Source organism: Lepidochelys kempii, chromosome 3 (assembly GCF_965140265.1).
Source record: "Lepidochelys kempii isolate rLepKem1 chromosome 3, rLepKem1.hap2, whole genome shotgun sequence".
NCBI lineage: Eukaryota > Metazoa > Chordata > Testudines > Cheloniidae > Lepidochelys > Lepidochelys kempii.
The window spans coordinates 166528881-166545507 of NC_133258.1; the positions used below are offsets into that span (position 1 = coordinate 166528881).

The following is a 16627-nucleotide window of genomic DNA, read 5'->3' on the forward strand; positions in this document are numbered from 1 at the left end:
CAGTCACCCCTGTGATATTATAGGCTGCTTTGCAAATGAGGAAGGAGAGGAGCATTTAACAACAAAAACAAACCAAAAACCGGAACAGCCAAAGAATTAAAACACAACAATCCTTCCTTTAATTAACACACATATTTTGTGCTACCTAAAATGCTTGTTTTGATCATTTTTCTAAAGAAATATTTTGCCCTAATGAGAAGGTAGGAAGAACTATTTCTTCTAATTTAAAGGCCCTGGGACTACTTATAGGTTGTACTATGTTAATGTGATAAATATCAGAGGAGGAGCCAGCAGGAACTGCAGTTTGCTGAGCCACAATCCTTTTGAATCCAGACTCTGTTGTTTCAGTCTTTTGGGAGAAAAAAAATGTTGTCACATGACTGCTGATTACGTAGTGACTGGATTGTTTTTAACTATGGTGTGTTTTGGGAGAGAGACTCTACAGCTGGGAAATCCCCAGCACATGACTCAGCGCAGATGTATTGGATCATGTGATCAAGGTTTACTGTAGACCAAAGCATTTCACAGTGTTACATCTGTAGGTATAGATTTCCCACATGTTGCAGCATTCAAGTGATTGCCAGTCATTCCTTGTCTTTCAGAATTTGCATCAGAATTGGTACATCAGTGCAGTTTTTAACCTATTTCTGTTGTGCTGTTAACAGCAATAAAAACAGATGAAGTGTTATGAAGGGAGAGATATAAAAGGACTCCTAAGACTGACAAGAAATTTTGGCATTAAGGACCTGCATCTTCAGGTCATCCACTTTTGTGCCGTGATGTCAAAGTGCAGTGAAGGTTATGAAGAAATGGTTAGGGAAACAAGAAGCCATGATTTCAGCTCTTCTGCTAAACTCTGCTTTATTGCTACCTCATACTCCCAACCCCTGTGGCCACCACCCTGTTTGTTTATTTCACCTAGTTGTTGTGTCCTGTTTGAAGTTAAGATTGTGAACACTCTGGGGCAGGAACTGTTATTTGTCTGTACAGTGACTAGAACAATAGGAGCTGATTCTTGATGGGTTTCCAGATGCTACTATAATGTAAATAATCATAAACCAGTCCACCAACATTTTGACACCCTGTCCCCTAAAAGTCAGCATTCCTGCTAATACTGTACCCTGAAGAGACCCTCCCTCATAATATTCCTTTCAGTGGACTTCCGTCTCCCTATCAAGTGAGGTATCAAGACCATAGGCACCAACTCTGTGGGTGCTCCGGGGCTGGAGCACCCATGGAGAAAAATTGGTGGGTGCTCTGCACCCACCGGCAGCCAAACACCCTGCCCCCCTGCCCCAGCTCACCTCCGCTTCCTCCCCTGAGTGCGTCATGCCTGCTTCTCCTCCCAGCACTTGCTGCTGCAAAACAGCTGTTTTGTGGCGTAACAAGGTGTGGGTGGGAGAAGTGGGAACACGGCGTGCTCAGGGGAGGAGCTGGGGCCAGGGTGGGGATTTGGGGAAGGGGTTGGAATGGGGGCAGAGCGGGGGGATACGAGCACCCACCAGCACTAGGAGAAGTTGGCACCCATGATCAAGACCACCTTAGTAGGCATCTGTCATCTATGTCACCTAAAGTGACCACCTGTCCTGTATTTTAAGGGATGTTGTTTTTTCGGTGCCTAGCATCCTGTGACCCATATCCAGTAAGAAGCTACCAAGAAACATTTGACCTGATAAAAAGGCTGCATTCAGGCAGCTCTCATGCAAAAGATCACACATTATAGGACAAATGCATTTATTTTGTACCATAGTAAAATATTGTGGGCATGGCGTCCCTTGAAAATAAACTTGTCCCTTATTTTTCAGAGTTGTCCTTCCTTGTGTAGGTGGTCGATCTATTACCCATTGCAAGTCTGACTCACTGCTCCATCTGGACCTAGCTGACCAGAGGCTTGGATTGCAAGGATCCTGCTTTAACCGTCCCCTTCCTAGGCTTTGCGAAATGTTTAGGTGTCTAGCTAGTCTCTCCTTATTGTGCATGGGTAAGTCTCAGTCATTGCTTTTTAAACAGTGCCCTCTATGACCAAGTCATCACTTCTTCCTGATGTTGTGATACTGGATTAATTATTTTAAAGCATCTCAGAGGTGAAAAATATTATTAATGTTGGGTCAGATATTTGAACGGACGTCAGTCTGGTGTCTACACTTATGCCTGTAATTTTGCACCTTCAATCTGAGGCAGTCAGCTGTAGGCAAACACTGGAGCATTTAGACCTCTACTAACCTGACTGCACGTGCAAATCAAATTATTAGACAGGTGTTATACTTTGTGCTCAGAGTTGATTGTACCCACTGTTTTACACCTGCAATTGACAAAGTGCACAATTGTGGGTACAAAAACAGATGTCGTTTTAAAAATGTGTCCCTTCTTTCTCTAAGAAGCATATCTCCAGATTGGTTTGTATTATTCTTAGAGCACTAGTGGTATACCTGACCCCTTTAAAAAGACAAATCCCTGCTGTGAGGAGTCTAAGGGCTTGACAGAGTGAAAATCTAAGCATTCTCTACTCTCACTGGTTTTATTAGCTAAAGGCAAATAGATTCATTGATTTTATTAGTTGGTCAAAGGACAATGAGAGATGGCAAAAAAAAAAAGGTGGGTGTGAGATATGGAAAGGATAAAGGTTACAGCAATAGATCATGAGATGTGATTTTATTATGCACCCAACTTGTTGGTTCCCAATTTTAAAAATTATTCTTTTTTATGGACATTTTGAGGAAGCAAAGTCAGGCAAGAGGTCAGGATTGATTTATCAAAGTAAGAAAGCCCATGCCCATGCCAGGCAGTGTGAGCCTGGTAGGTACTTACATTGGTTCTGAAAGGTTTGGTATTGTGCATTTCCTTATGTCCTTTCCAACTCATTTCACAGTGAAATCTGACTTAAGCATCTATTTGGGATGAAGATCAGTTATTTAATGTAAGTGGTGTTCTAATACAGTCTTAGGGAAAGTACCTATTGAATTTAGCAGAAAATTATATCCCTATGGTAGAATTTTAATAGGGTGGTTCAAAAACACCCTAGAAAGGTTAGCATTTTCGGTTAAATTCCATAGAGGAATTACTATAGAACCTTCTTAGTTTAATACTTATTAAGTTGTATATGATAAGGAAAAGGAACAGATTTATCTTCAGTGGGCCAAATTCACCATGGTATTATTTCACTGAAAGCAAAGGAGTAACACCAGGGATGAATTTGGCCCATTATGTGTGGGGGTACTTTGGGAGGGTCTCTCTAAAAAGGAGGTTGCCGAATAAGAGTGGTCTCTTGTGTAGATTCCACTGTATCATCTTTAATTCTAAAATTTAATTCTAATTTCTCCTAACATATCAAGGCCCTATCCTCATTGAGGGCTAAACTCATGGCAAGTCTGAGTTTTAAAAAATTAAACCATTTCTTGAGTTATCAGATTACAAAAATAACATCTGGTCAGTTTCTTAAATGGAGAACACCCACTCCAAACACAAAACTCCAAAATGGCCAAAAAGAACCACAGTGTCATATTTCTGCAAATTATGTTCTAATTAAAGTGCCTCTATAGCCTTAACTTCAGCAGAGAATTTGGTCAGTTTCTAATTCTCTGGTTAAATTCTGACCTGATCTATAATCTGTGCAACCCCCCTGGATTTATGAGATTGTTTGTGGCGTGAGGATCCAATCCTGCAGGTTGTGGAGTATCACTGGTAGAAGTCAGTGGAGGTGAGGGTGCTCATAACTTCCTGTCTGGCTCTCAGCACCTCATAGGATTAGGTCCTAAATCAGGGTGGAATTTGGGGACTGTCCATCCTGCTTCTGTTTTGCCATTGCCTTCAATGGGAGATGCTTGGCCCTTGATACTGGAGAATGGAGACACGTATGTACAGTACATTAGCTACAAATACATGCCTTCAGGAGTCCCTTGTATTTTGCTGTCTACTTACATTTATTGGCCATGGAATGTTCTGGGAGCAGTCAGTTAGGAGGAATGTTTTATGGGTTCTGCACTTTTCAGAATCCCAACACATTTTAAAAATGCCTCCCTCTGCACCATCCACTTGGCTAATATGACAGATGTGCAGTGCCTCATAGCAGTATCCGCTAGATTATATAATGTGATGGGACTTAGGCAACCTCACATGACTCAGCACAGTGTGATGGGTCAGTTGACAGTTTCAGGAACAAAATGCAGTAATTAGGGAAACTTTTCTTTCCTCTTTAAAAAAAAATTTTTTTTTTAGAAAATTGCATGGTGAGTAAAAGGTGCCAGATTTTCAGCACTGGAAACTGAAGTATTTTCTTTATCCCTAGGATAGGTACAGCATAGACAGCGACAGCACACAATAGCTTGCCTTTTGGTGCCCTGACAACATGTCTCAATTCAGATATAGAGGGACAACCCACAGGAGTGGCAAAGCACTTCAGGGCCACCATGACCTAATCCTTAGTCTCCAAGCCTTTTCAAGACCAGACCTCTTTGCAGAGACTAGCAGCAAGGGCCTGATTCCACTCCCATTAAAGCCAGTGGCAGAACTCCCATCAACTTTCAGTCGGAGCAGGAGCAGGTCCAAGATGTCCATAATGATGCTAGTAGTTGTTATGCAAACCCCTGTTTTGCTACAGAGCCTACACCTTAGTTGAAACAACCAGTTTTATTTCACCTAGATCACTAAAGCCAAAATGTTCAAACCTTGGAGTCTATAGTTCAAAAGCCAAATCCATAATTAGGCCCCCATCCAGCAAAGTACTACTTGCTTTATTAACGGCAATGGGACTACTCACATGCTGAAAGATATGCACTTACTTAAGTGCTCCACTGGACTGGGACTGTTGGGCACTGTAGCGAGGCGGTGTGGCTCCCCGCTGCCCCGGAGAGGGTCGAGCCCCTCCAGACACCAGAGTGGGCAGAGCCAGGAAGCTCTGAACCTGCCCCTCAGAGGGACAGGCGGGCAACCCGGAAGTAGAACGGTGCAACCCGGAAGTATAAAGTTGGGCCCTCAGAGCTCACTAGAGGACCAGCTGCCGGGGAGGACAGATGTAGCCAGCCTAGCCTGCAACTGGGAAAACCCCGTGGCCCCAGGTCCCCGCCAAGACTGGCCTGACCTGCCCTGCGCCCGCTATCCAGGGGAATTACCGGGCTTGCCGCTTGTCCACTGCCCCGAGGAACCCCTGGTGCTGGACCCCCCGGAGAAGACCGCCGTGACCCAGGTACCAGAAGGAGGGGAGTTAGAAAGTAGCCTGGGGACAGCCTACCTCAGTCTGGCTGTAACTCTGTCAGAACCCATGTCAGTGTGTTGCGGTCAGGATCCCCACTGACCCAGTTGGCCGCTGCTAGGGCCCCGGGCTGGGATGCAGTGGAGTGGGTGGGCCTGCGTCCCCTCTGCCACCCAACTCGTGGGTGGCAGTCCCCCCCTCTTCCAGGTCCTTGGAGGCCTGGGCTAATTCACACATGCTGTGTTGCTTAGCCCCTGCCTCAGGGCCTGAGCTATTGACTGTTTCGGGCTCCGCCCTGACCCAGGACCTGGCCTGCTAACATTGGGCTAGTTGCTCAGCCCCTGCCTGAGGGCCTGAGCTACTGAGTATTAGTGCCCCGCTCTGACTCAGGGTCTTGGCCTACGGTGTTCATTCCAGTTACCGCAAGGGCTGCCGAGGGAGACTCCGGTAGCCAGACAAATTCCCCCAAAGTCAACTATGTGTAGTGAGCCGGTGCCCCGGAGAGGGCCGAGCCCCGGCCTAGCCCCTTTACAGGCAACTTAAATAAAGGGTGTGGTTTTCAGAGATGCTGAGCATTCACAGTCACTATTGAGGTCAGTGGATTTAGGTGTCTACATTTAGGCCCCCAAGTGTGAAAATCATGCCCTAAGTCACCATCACACATTGTGCATGTGGTATTTTAAGCTTGTTTTTCTCAGACTGCACCTACTATTGGAATTCTAAGCGAATATATTCAGTAATAAAAATAAATACTGCACAGAACAAACAGGAACATGATTAAATAGAAGGGTTCAGTGTAACTCTGACACTAGGTAACTCTATTCTCTTATTACCATCAGCAGGGTCTTTTGGCAGCAGTGTCGCTAAAATCTTTTTATATATATTTGTTTTTCTTCTTGTGGCAATCTAGGAATAAATGTTGATGGGATTGAACAAACTTTCAGATATTTTGCTGTGAATGTCTTTGGAATTACCTTACTTTGTATCTGTGCTTTGCAGTGTTGCTGCTCTCTAGCAGACTCTGGGTTTCCTGTGGCTATATCTAGATTTTCAAAATTGATTTGCAGTATGAGCTGACCAAAAGGGAAAGAAACATGACATTGTAAGGTTCGACCCTGAGGTTTGTAACTTCTTATTAAGGAATGCAACATAGGATCCTTCAAGTTGTTGATTACTTCCTAAGAGGTGCTAAATACCCTCAACTCCATTGAGATCAGCATCTACTTTGTTCAGGGGAAAAAATAAGGGACATTTGTTCTCCTGTGCACGTGTTTCTGTCTTTCTCTGTGTATGCTCCCTTCCCTCTGTGCTTAGGAAAGTCACTTTAGCTATATATAATACATCCAAGGGCAGGATGCAACTGGGTTAAAGGAATGTGCTTGTAGGTACAATTTGAATATTCAGCCAACACACTATGATGATGCCAAAATGCAAGGTGCATAAACAGTGGCTATCAGCCAGATTCTGGCCCCCACTAAGACTGTCTAGTGCTGTTTTGGAGGTGCAAAGCAGCCCTAAAGGCATTTTAGCCAGCTTCTAGGGATTCCGACAGACTGGGGGATTGCCAGGTGGGTGCGGCCAGTGTAACTTGCTCTGTGCCAACCCTCTTGCAGTCCCTGAGGTAGATTGTGATTGGGGAGCCACAACCTCTGGCCAGTCCTCAACTGTTGGTACAGCCCCTGGGTGCAGAAGCAGCAGGATGCAAGATAAAGCATCTTTGGGGTTGTGCCAGGTATTGGACTTCAATGAAGTTACTCCTGGTTTACACAAAAGTAACTAAGAGAAGAATCAGGGCTTTACAGTTTGATACAAGCTAAGTTTTTAATGATATTACACCAGCGGAAGTATTAGAGATGAGCCCAAAGTAGAAACCCAGATCCAAACACCCATGAACTTTGGGAAGCTTGCTCCTGCATCCAGTTCCCAACTTTGCAGCTGGTCCCTTTTTCAACTGTAGGCTGAATCTGAACCCAAACATGAAAGGAAAAGTTTGTATTAGCATCTGGTTCTGGATTGGAACCATCTCTGTTAACTATGGATGTAATTTTATCCTTTGACCTTGACATTTTAATTTAATAATATGACTGTGCTGGTGAGCAAGACTTGCCTACATACAGAATTTGCTAGTGAAAAGCATAAACCATTCAACAGAACAAGATTTATGGAAAATATGAGTTTAAACCCACATGGCATTTCAAAATTCATTTCCATTTCACATGATCCATGACTGGGCCTTGTTATATTGAATGGATACATTTAGAATTGTTTCCTGCCATCTCACACACAGGAAAGAAATTCCAAACCAATATAGTTAATATGTCTCTCCAGGAATAACTATTGCTTAAAATATTGGGCAGTCCTGGAATCTGTTCTTTTTCTACCATTTGTTTTAGAATTAAATCCTCATTGCTGCCTGAGTGAACAAGGAAGGGGCAAGGAGAGGAATTCTCTTCCCAGGCAGTGGTGCTATAAGGAGGGCTTTGGGATCTATGGCCATTGGGAAGCATTCATGGACAGAGGACTGTTCTCTCGGGATGGACTTCACCTGAGTAGGGAGGGAAATAGACTTCTAGGATGGAGTCTTAATAAACTGATTAAGAGAGCTTTAAACTAGTAATTTGGGGGAGATGGTTGGGAGAAGTAAGAAAGGATACAGCCGTGGGTAGGAGAATAGATAAAAGGAGGAAGGGTAGTGTAGATACCAGTCTAATAGGTGATACTGGTGGTAGAATGTCTGTGCCTAATCAGGTAAAGAATGTGAGAGAAGCCAGACAGCAAAAATTAAGATGTTTGTACACTAATGCGAGGAGCCTAGGTAACAAAATGGAGGAAGTAGGAAAATGGAGGAAGTATTGGTGCAGGAAGTGAAACTAGATATTATAGGGATAACAGAGACATGGTGGAATAGTAGTCATGACTGGACTACAGGTATTGAAGGGTATGTGCTGTTTAGGAAAGACCGAAATAAAGGCAAAGGTGGTAGAGTAGCATTGTATATCTATGATGAGGTAGACTGTAAAGAAATAAGAAGTGATGGAATGGATAAGACAGTCTGTCTGGGCAAAAATCACATTGGGGAAGAAAGCTACTAGAGCCTCCCCTGGGATAGTGCTTAGGGTGTGCTATCGACTGCCGGGATCCGATTTGGATAAGGATAGAGACCTCTTTAATGTTTTCAATGAAGTAATTACTAATGGGAATTGTGTGATCATGGGAGACTTTAACTTCCCAGATATAGACTGGAGGACAAGTGCTAGTAATAATAATAGGGCTCAGATTTTCCTGGATGCGATAGCTGATGGATTCCTTCCTTGCTGAACCAACAAGAGGGGATGCCATTTTAGATTTGGTTTTGGTGAGTAGTGAGGACCGCATAGAAGAAATAGTTGTAGGGGATAATCTTGGTTTGAGCAATCATGACCTAATTCAGTTCAAACTAAATGGAAGGATAAACAAAAATAGATCTGTGACTAGGGTTTTTTTACTTCAAAAGGGCTAACTTCAAAAAATTAAGGAAATTGGTTAGGGAAGTGGATGGGACTAAAGAACTTGTGGATCTAAAGGCAGAGGAGACCTGGAATTACTTCAAATCAAGGTTGCAGAAACTATCCGAAGCCTGCATCCTAACAAAGGGGAAAAAACTCATAGGCATGAGTTGCAGACCAAGTTGGATGAGCAAGCATCTCAGAGAGGTGATTAAGAAAAAGCAGAAAGCTTACAGGGAGTGGAAGCTGGGAGGGATCAGCAAAGAAAGCTACCTTATTGAGGTCAGAACATGTAGGGATAAAATGAGAAAAGCCAAAAGCCTGTAGAGTTGGACCTTGCAAAGGGAATTAAAACCAATAGTAAAAGGTTCTATAGCCATATAAATAGGGAGAAAACAAAGAAAGAAGTGGGACCGCTAAACACTGAGGCTGGAGTGGAGGCTAAGGATAATCTAGGCATGGCCCAATATCTAAACAAATACTTTGCCTCAGCCTTTATTGAGGAACTTAGGGATAAAAGTAGGATGACAAATGGGAATGAGGATATGGAGGTAGATATTACCACATCCAAGGTAGAAGCCAAACTCGAACGGCTTAATGGGACTAAATCGGGGGGCCCAAATCTTCATCTAAGAACATTAAAGGAACTGGCACATGAAATTGCAAGCCCATTAGCAAGAATTTTTAATGAATCTGTGAACTCTGGGGTTGTACCATATGACTGGAGAATTGCTAACATAGTTCCTATTTTTAAGAAAGGGAAAAAAGGTGATCCGGATAACTACAGGCCTGTTAGTTTGACATCGGTAGTATGGAAGGTCTTCGAAAAATTTTTGAAGGAGAAAGTAGTTATGGACATTGAGGTCAATGGTAAATGGGACAAAATACAACATGGTTTTATAAAAGGTAGATCTTGCCAGACCAATCTGATCACTTTCTTTGAGAAGATAGCTGATTCTTTTAGACAAAGGAAATGCAATAGATCTAATCTACCTGGATTTCAGTAAGGCATTTGATACAGTTCCACATGGGGAATTATTAGCTAAATTGGAAAAGATGGGGATCAATATGAAAATTGAAAGATGGATAAGGAATTGGTTAAAGGGAAGGCTACAACGGGTCATACTGAAAGGTGAACTGTCAGGCTGGAAGGAGGTTACTAGTGGAGTTCCTCAGGGATCAGTTTTGGGACCAATCATATTTAATCTTTTTATTACTGACCTTGGCACAAAAAGTGGGAATGTGCTAATAAAGTTTGCAGATGACACGAAGCTGGGAGGTATTGCCAATACAGAGAGGGAGGGACCAGGATATCACACAGGGAGATCTGGATGACCTTGTAAACTGGAGTAATAGTAATAGGATGAAATTTAATAATGAGAAGTGCAAGGTCATGCATTTAGGGATTCATAACAAGAATTTTTGTTATAAACTGGGGACACATCACTTGGAAGTAACAGAGAAGGAGAAGGACCTTGGAGTATTGGTTGATCTCAGGATGACTGTGAGCTGCCAATGTGATATGGCTGTGAAAAAAGCTAATGTGGTCTTGGGATGCATTACGTGAGGTATTTCCAGCAGGGATAAGGAGGTGTTAGAACCATTATACAAGGCACTGATGAGACCTCATCTGGAATATTGTGTGCAGTTCTGGTGTCCCATGTTTAAGAAGGATGAATTCAAACTGGAACAGGTACAGAGAAGGGCTACTAGGATGATCCGAGGAATGGAAAACCTGTCTTATGAAGGGAGACTCAAAGAGTTTGGCTAACCAAAAGAAAGCTATGGGGAGAGACGTTTGCTCTCTATAAATATATCGGAGGGATAAATACCAGGGAGGGAGAGGAATTGTTTAAGTTCAGTACCAATGTGGACACAAGAACAAATGGATGTAAACTGTCCATCAGGAAGTTTAGACTTGAAATTAGACGAAGGTTTCTAACCATCAGAGGAGTGACGTTCTGGAATAGCCTTCCAAGGGGAGCAGTGGAGGTCAAAGACATGTCTGGCTTCAAGACTAAACTTGATAAGTTTATGGAGGGGATGGTATGATGGGATTAATTGGTCTTTGACTATTAGTGGTAAATATGCCCAGTGGCCTGTGATGGGACAATAGATAGGGTGGGATCTGAGTTACTGCAGAGAATTCTTTCCTGGGTATCTGGTGAATCTTGCCCACATGCTCAGGGTTTAGCTGATTGCCATATTTGGGGTCGGGAAGGAATTTTCCTCCAGGGCAGATTGACAGATGCCCTGGGGGTTTTTTGCCTTCCTCTGCAGCGTGGGGCACGGGTCACTTGCTGGAAGATTCTCTGCACCTTGAAGTCTTCAAACCACGAGTTGAGGACTTCAGTAGTTCAGACATAGGTCAGAGGTTTGTTACAGGAGTGGGTGGGTGAGATTCTGTGGCCTGCGTTATGCAGGAGGTCAGACTAGACAATCATAATGGTCCCTTCTGACCTTAAAGTCTATGAGTCTATGAGCCATGAGCATCGGCAGAGCTGCTCTGTGAAGGTTGTTTCCCTATATTCCCCTTATTCACCTCTGCTGCGGGATCTGTTCCACAGCAGATCCTCTGATCTCATCAACTACCTGCTCTCCCGCTTTCTTCTCTCCCTGAATGCGGCCTTGCCAGGAGCTTCTGCAGAATGGCATGTGTTGTCAGTAGCTACAGGTGATGTGCTCTGCTCTGGTTCAATGATGATAACAGTCGGCTGCATGCGTGTTCCCTCTGTGTGCTGCCCCAACTCTGCGCAGATAGCTGACACAGCAGACCCCAAGGGAACCCCCAAAGACTACAGACTCTAATAAGGTACGAAGGCACCCGGCCAGGTTTATTGTCAAACGAAGCACAGTAATAGATTCCTATAGACTCTACAGGACATACTACGAATATGTGCCCCCTGGCAATGGACACAGCTCAGTCAGTGGCGGGACACTTAACTGCCCCCTACGCTGGACAAAGTTATGCACTCTGGGACCTATTTTTATACAATTGCAGGACAGATTACTCATCCCTACTGACGTATTGAGGTATAGCCCCTTGACTCATTAAGGTGCTGTCTCCCCCTTCGATCATGTTGGTTCAAACAAACAGATCTGTCCATCATGCTGTCCTTTTGACCCTGTCTTCGTGATGCACCTGACTGTTCCTTGTTATCTCTGTGAAGTGTCCTCGTATTGGGATGTCCAGGTGCCATCTTGGCACACGTTCCTCTTATTACTACTAATATCATTAGTGCGTGCTTTCTCGGAGCCCTTTTCTTGCCAAGTTCTGCAGTTAGGGCCTGCCTCTGGCTCACAGCCCTACTTTGCTTAGCAATGCCTGGAAGTACTTTGGTTCAGGCTTTAGGCCTCAGACCAGGCTTTAGGCCTCTCTGATACAAGCGTTTATGTTTCAGGACCTCTTACTACAGCATGCTATCCCATGGAGAAGATGTGTGTCTCCTATGTGAATCCTTCAAATTCTGCTACTTCCTTGGGCAGCAAAATAGCATCAGGGAACCCTCATGTGGCCACAGAGGTGGAGGCAGTACTTGACCCTTTAATGCACATCTTGTAATTTCCTTCTGTGGATGCAAATGTAAAGAGAGAAAATTCTCTCAAATAAAGAGTGTCATTTTCCCCTTTTATCCTTTCTTTGCAAGCTTAGTAATAAGACTTTACTCTCTAGGGCTTTCCACCGATGTCTCTCAGAGCACTTCACAAAGATGAGTAAATATCTCCCTATTTTATAGATGGGGACACAGGCCCAGGGAGGTCAAACGACATACCTAAGGTCACACAGCAGGTCAATGGCAGTCAGGAGGAGAACCTAGCTCTCCTGGTTCCTTCCCACTGCCTGATCCATCTCATTCGGAGAATGTTTTTCTGCATGATCCCATTAGCTGCATTAATGGCCTCTCAGTGGGTCAAACCCTTAAGTCCTTCCTCAGTTCACTCAATCTTTACTTGGACTTGCAGTTTTTCTTCTGAAGCTAATGAGAGTTTGCCTGAGTCAGGGCAGAAAAAATGAGAGAGCATTTTAGGATTTGTACCAGACAGCAACGTTAGAGCCATGTGAACTGTTTCTCTCCTCTATTACAAGATGAGGAGAGTCGTGTAAGATCCCTGTCTGGCACTATTGAGCCTTCTCACTAAGTGCATTATCCCACTAGTGGTTATGCAATGACACCCCTATACAGTGTCCCAGTAAATCAATAATTCTACATAAAGAATTGCTCCATTCCTTCCCACCTGCCCACTTCCCTTCACTCCACTGAGACCTGCAATTAGATGGAACCATCTTATTTGTATTAGATTTTCAAACAATAGTCAGTGCCATGTGTGTGTATTTGTCAACTTACCATATATACCACAATATAAGCCACAAGAGTCTCTTCCATTGTTTGAATTACACTGTCCTCTAGTGGCACCAACCTTCTTTTCTGTGCAGCCTTGCCGTCACATACAAATAAACCTTTTCAGATGTATTCTTCCTCATGTATGTTATGTACTAATGCAGAAGACTCTTCCTACAGAAATGGTCTGCATAGTAACAATAACATTTAGCAAGAAGCTCTCCATAGAGGAAATGTGTTTGTAACAAAGCTTTCAGGCAGAAGTTGTAAGCATGAGTGGTCATGTTACAGAGCTAACCAATTCAGTTCCAGATTTGGGCTATAGGTTTCGTTTGGCTGTCCTTTCACTCTGCCCCTTGAAGATGTGAAAAGAATAGTCCAGTCTTGGGAGACCATTCTCCACTAGGAGTCATGAGATCTGGGTCATCTTTCTGTCTATACCACAGAGTTCCTGTGAAACCATGGTTAAGTCACTTACGTCGTCTTCTCCTTCAGATCTCCTATCTGAAAAATGGGGGTGATAATAGTACCTTACCTGACCAGGGTGTTGTGAGGGTCAATTCATTAACGGTTGTAAAGTGCTTTGAGTAGCTCAGGTGGCAGGCACTACAGAAGAGAAAAATAATACTGTTTATTGTGCTAGCACCCAAAATGTGCTAGGCACTTTCCACTGGAGACAAAGTCCTTCCCCAAAGAATGTACAATCTTTAAAGACAATCCTTATACAGTGCCTAGTCCAACAGGGCCCAATCTGGTTGGAAGAATCCCATTTCTGATATGGGTTCTCTGTGCAAACAGGAGCATTCTCCTCTCTGTTTGTATCACTCAGATCCCCAAAAAGAATAGCTCTTACCAGAACTAGATTCTCCGTTCCTAGGCTCCTTTTTTCAGCCTGAAATATTTACCACTGATGCCCCAATGTGGCACTGGGATCTGTGTTGGTGGACTGCTGTATCCATGCCAATCACAATGCAGGATCAAGGACTTAGAATAACCTCTGTTTGCAAATGTTCTCTATCCTTTATGTGGATACAGTAAAAATGTTTTGCTGAAGTGTTTGGGATGAGTTTATTAAGTTGTCATAACTTGTGTAAATCATTAATAATGACTCATTTTATTAAAGAGACTAGGTGGGTGAGATAATATCTTTTATTGGACCAGCTGGGACTGACTAATGTTTTGGGACTGACATGGCTACAGCTACACCTCATTTTATTAAAGATACTTGAAAGAAAAAATAATTTAAAAGATGCTTTGTTTGGTGGCCTAACAGTTATGTTCAGGAAATGACTCACAACCAGCTATTACTATTTGACTGCCTATAGGAATAGGGCAAAGTAAACAATACATATTTTTCTCTCCTGTTGTGTAACTTATATGTAAATAAGCTGCACAGAACAATTCAAACTCCCAATCTTTATGGGAAGCGCTCTCACTGTTCATGTTGCGGACTATTTGCTAATGTTCACACAGAGAAAGGGAGAGAAAAAGAAGATGAAAAGGCATTCACAAAAAGAAAAGGAGTATTGTGGCACCTTAGAGACTAACCAATTTATTTGTTAAATAACAGTTTATTTGGATTTGTGCTGGAAATGGCCCACCTTGATTATCATACACATTGTAAAGAGAGTGGTCACTTTAGATAAGCTATTACCAGCAGGAGAGTGGGGTGGGAGGAGGTATTGTTTCATGGTCTCTGTGTATATAATGTCTTCTGCAGTTTCCACAGTATGCATCCGATGAAGTGAGCTGTAGCTCACGAAAGCTTATGCTCAGATAAATTGGTTAGTCTCTAAGGTGCCACAAGTACTCCTTTTCTTTTTGCGAATACAGACTAACACGGCTGTTACTCTGAAAAGGAATTCAGTTCACTATACAGTTTCAGTTTGCACTGGTGAGAAATCCAGTTGAAATGTATCTGAGAATATATCCCACAGCCAGCCTTTTCAAAAGGTTTCAGATTATAAAATAGGTTTGTGGCATGTCTAATAATTTTCCATATTCCTTGCCTTGCTCATCCATTCAAAACACAGGAAGAAAAGCATTTAGTGGTTTTTAGCCTGTTTAAATTGACTTATTTTGTTAATGAAGTTTCCAAAAAAGTTACATATCTATTAACATACTTCCTCTTCTTTTTAAGTGGCAAATGCAGTAGCCCAGATCCTCCCGTGGACATGACACAAACCTGTTTTGCTGTAAGATTGCTGTAAAATCATTTAACTGACCACAGCAGGATTCCCCCAGCATAGGGAGATCCTCAGGTGGCATAGAGTGACCACAATAGTTTCTGTATCAACCCCCTGCCCTGTCACTGGTGCAGGGCTTGTGAGTGGAGAAAAGGGAGATTGGGGAAAAGGGAGTATGGTCAAGTCATCCATACACTTTTGATTCCCAGCTGATGTAATGGCTCCTTTGGGCCATTGGCAGCTGGTTTAAGCTAAAGGAGACTGGCCCTGTGTAGAGCAGGGGATTATAAATATATTCAAAGCCACTTTTGTACATGCCCTCCTGACTCGTACGGAGCTCTCCATGGCCAGAGTCTGGCCCAATATCCTTTTAATGCTTCTTGGACGTGTGAGAGACTCCTTTTCACTGCAGCTCATTCTGCTTGTTTTAAGTGATGTATTAATTCTTGATATTTCAGTAGCTGCCTTTTAGCCAAAAAGCCCTAATTGCTTTACCCAGTATTAACTAACTAAGCTTTATCATGTTCCTTCCTCTGAGATAAATAAATATTATTAAATCCATATTATAGATGGGGAAACTAATACTCAGAGATTATGGTGAACATTTTAACAAAGGTATCTAAAGTTAGGTGTTTTAGACACTTAACCTCATATTTAGGTACCTAAATAAATGACTTGATTTTCGGTGTGGTAAGCACTCATTGCTTGTGTTGGCTTCACTGGGAACTGCAAATTATTATTGCATTACAGTAGTACCTAGAGGCCCCAACTGAGATTGGTGTCTTATTGTGCTAGGCACTGTTCACACACACAGTAAGAAACAATCCCTGCCCTGAAATACTATAATTACAATCTAAATAAACAGGACAGACAATGGAAGTATTATTATCCTCAGGTGGGGAACTGAGACAGAGATACATTAAGTGATTTACCTGAGATTACACAGGAAATGTGTGGCATACCTAGAAATAGAATACTGCTCTCATGAGCCCAATTTCAGTACCTGAGCCCCAAAACCATCTTTCTGCTCTAGTACTCAGGACCTCCAAAAATCAGACCTCATATTTAGCTTCAGGCACCGAAGTTTGAAGATGTTGGTCTAAGTGACTTGTTCACGATCACATACAAAAATCCACTGCAGAATGAAGAACAGAACCATTTGCTATCGCCCTCAGCTACAGTTTTTATTCCTGTGAATAGTGGTCCTCTATCAGTCAGTACAGAACTGTTGGCATGACATGACAAAGGATGCACCACACTAAAGGCTGAGTCCTCAGCAGATGTAAATCAGCCTAGTGCCACTGATTTCAATAGAGCTGTGCCGATAGACATTAGCTGAGGATCTGCCCCTACAGGCCTAGTCTGGCATTCCTTAGTTACCCCCAAAACTGTGCAAGGAGTACAGGATTGGGTGTTAATTCTCTACCT

At 43.0% G+C, this 16627-nt stretch overlaps 1 long non-coding RNA gene across 5 annotated transcripts in view; it reads left to right on the plus strand.

The window, feature by feature from the left end:
- Positions 1 to 16627, plus strand: part of LOC140909522 (uncharacterized) — a 147153-nt gene that overhangs the window by 73307 nt on the left and 57219 nt on the right. For all 5 annotated transcript variants that reach the window (XR_012158253.1, XR_012158252.1, XR_012158249.1 and 2 more), the window contains one exon: positions 1806 to 1981. This is a non-coding gene — a long non-coding RNA (uncharacterized lncRNA). The remainder of the gene's footprint in view (positions 1 to 1805; positions 1982 to 16627) is intronic.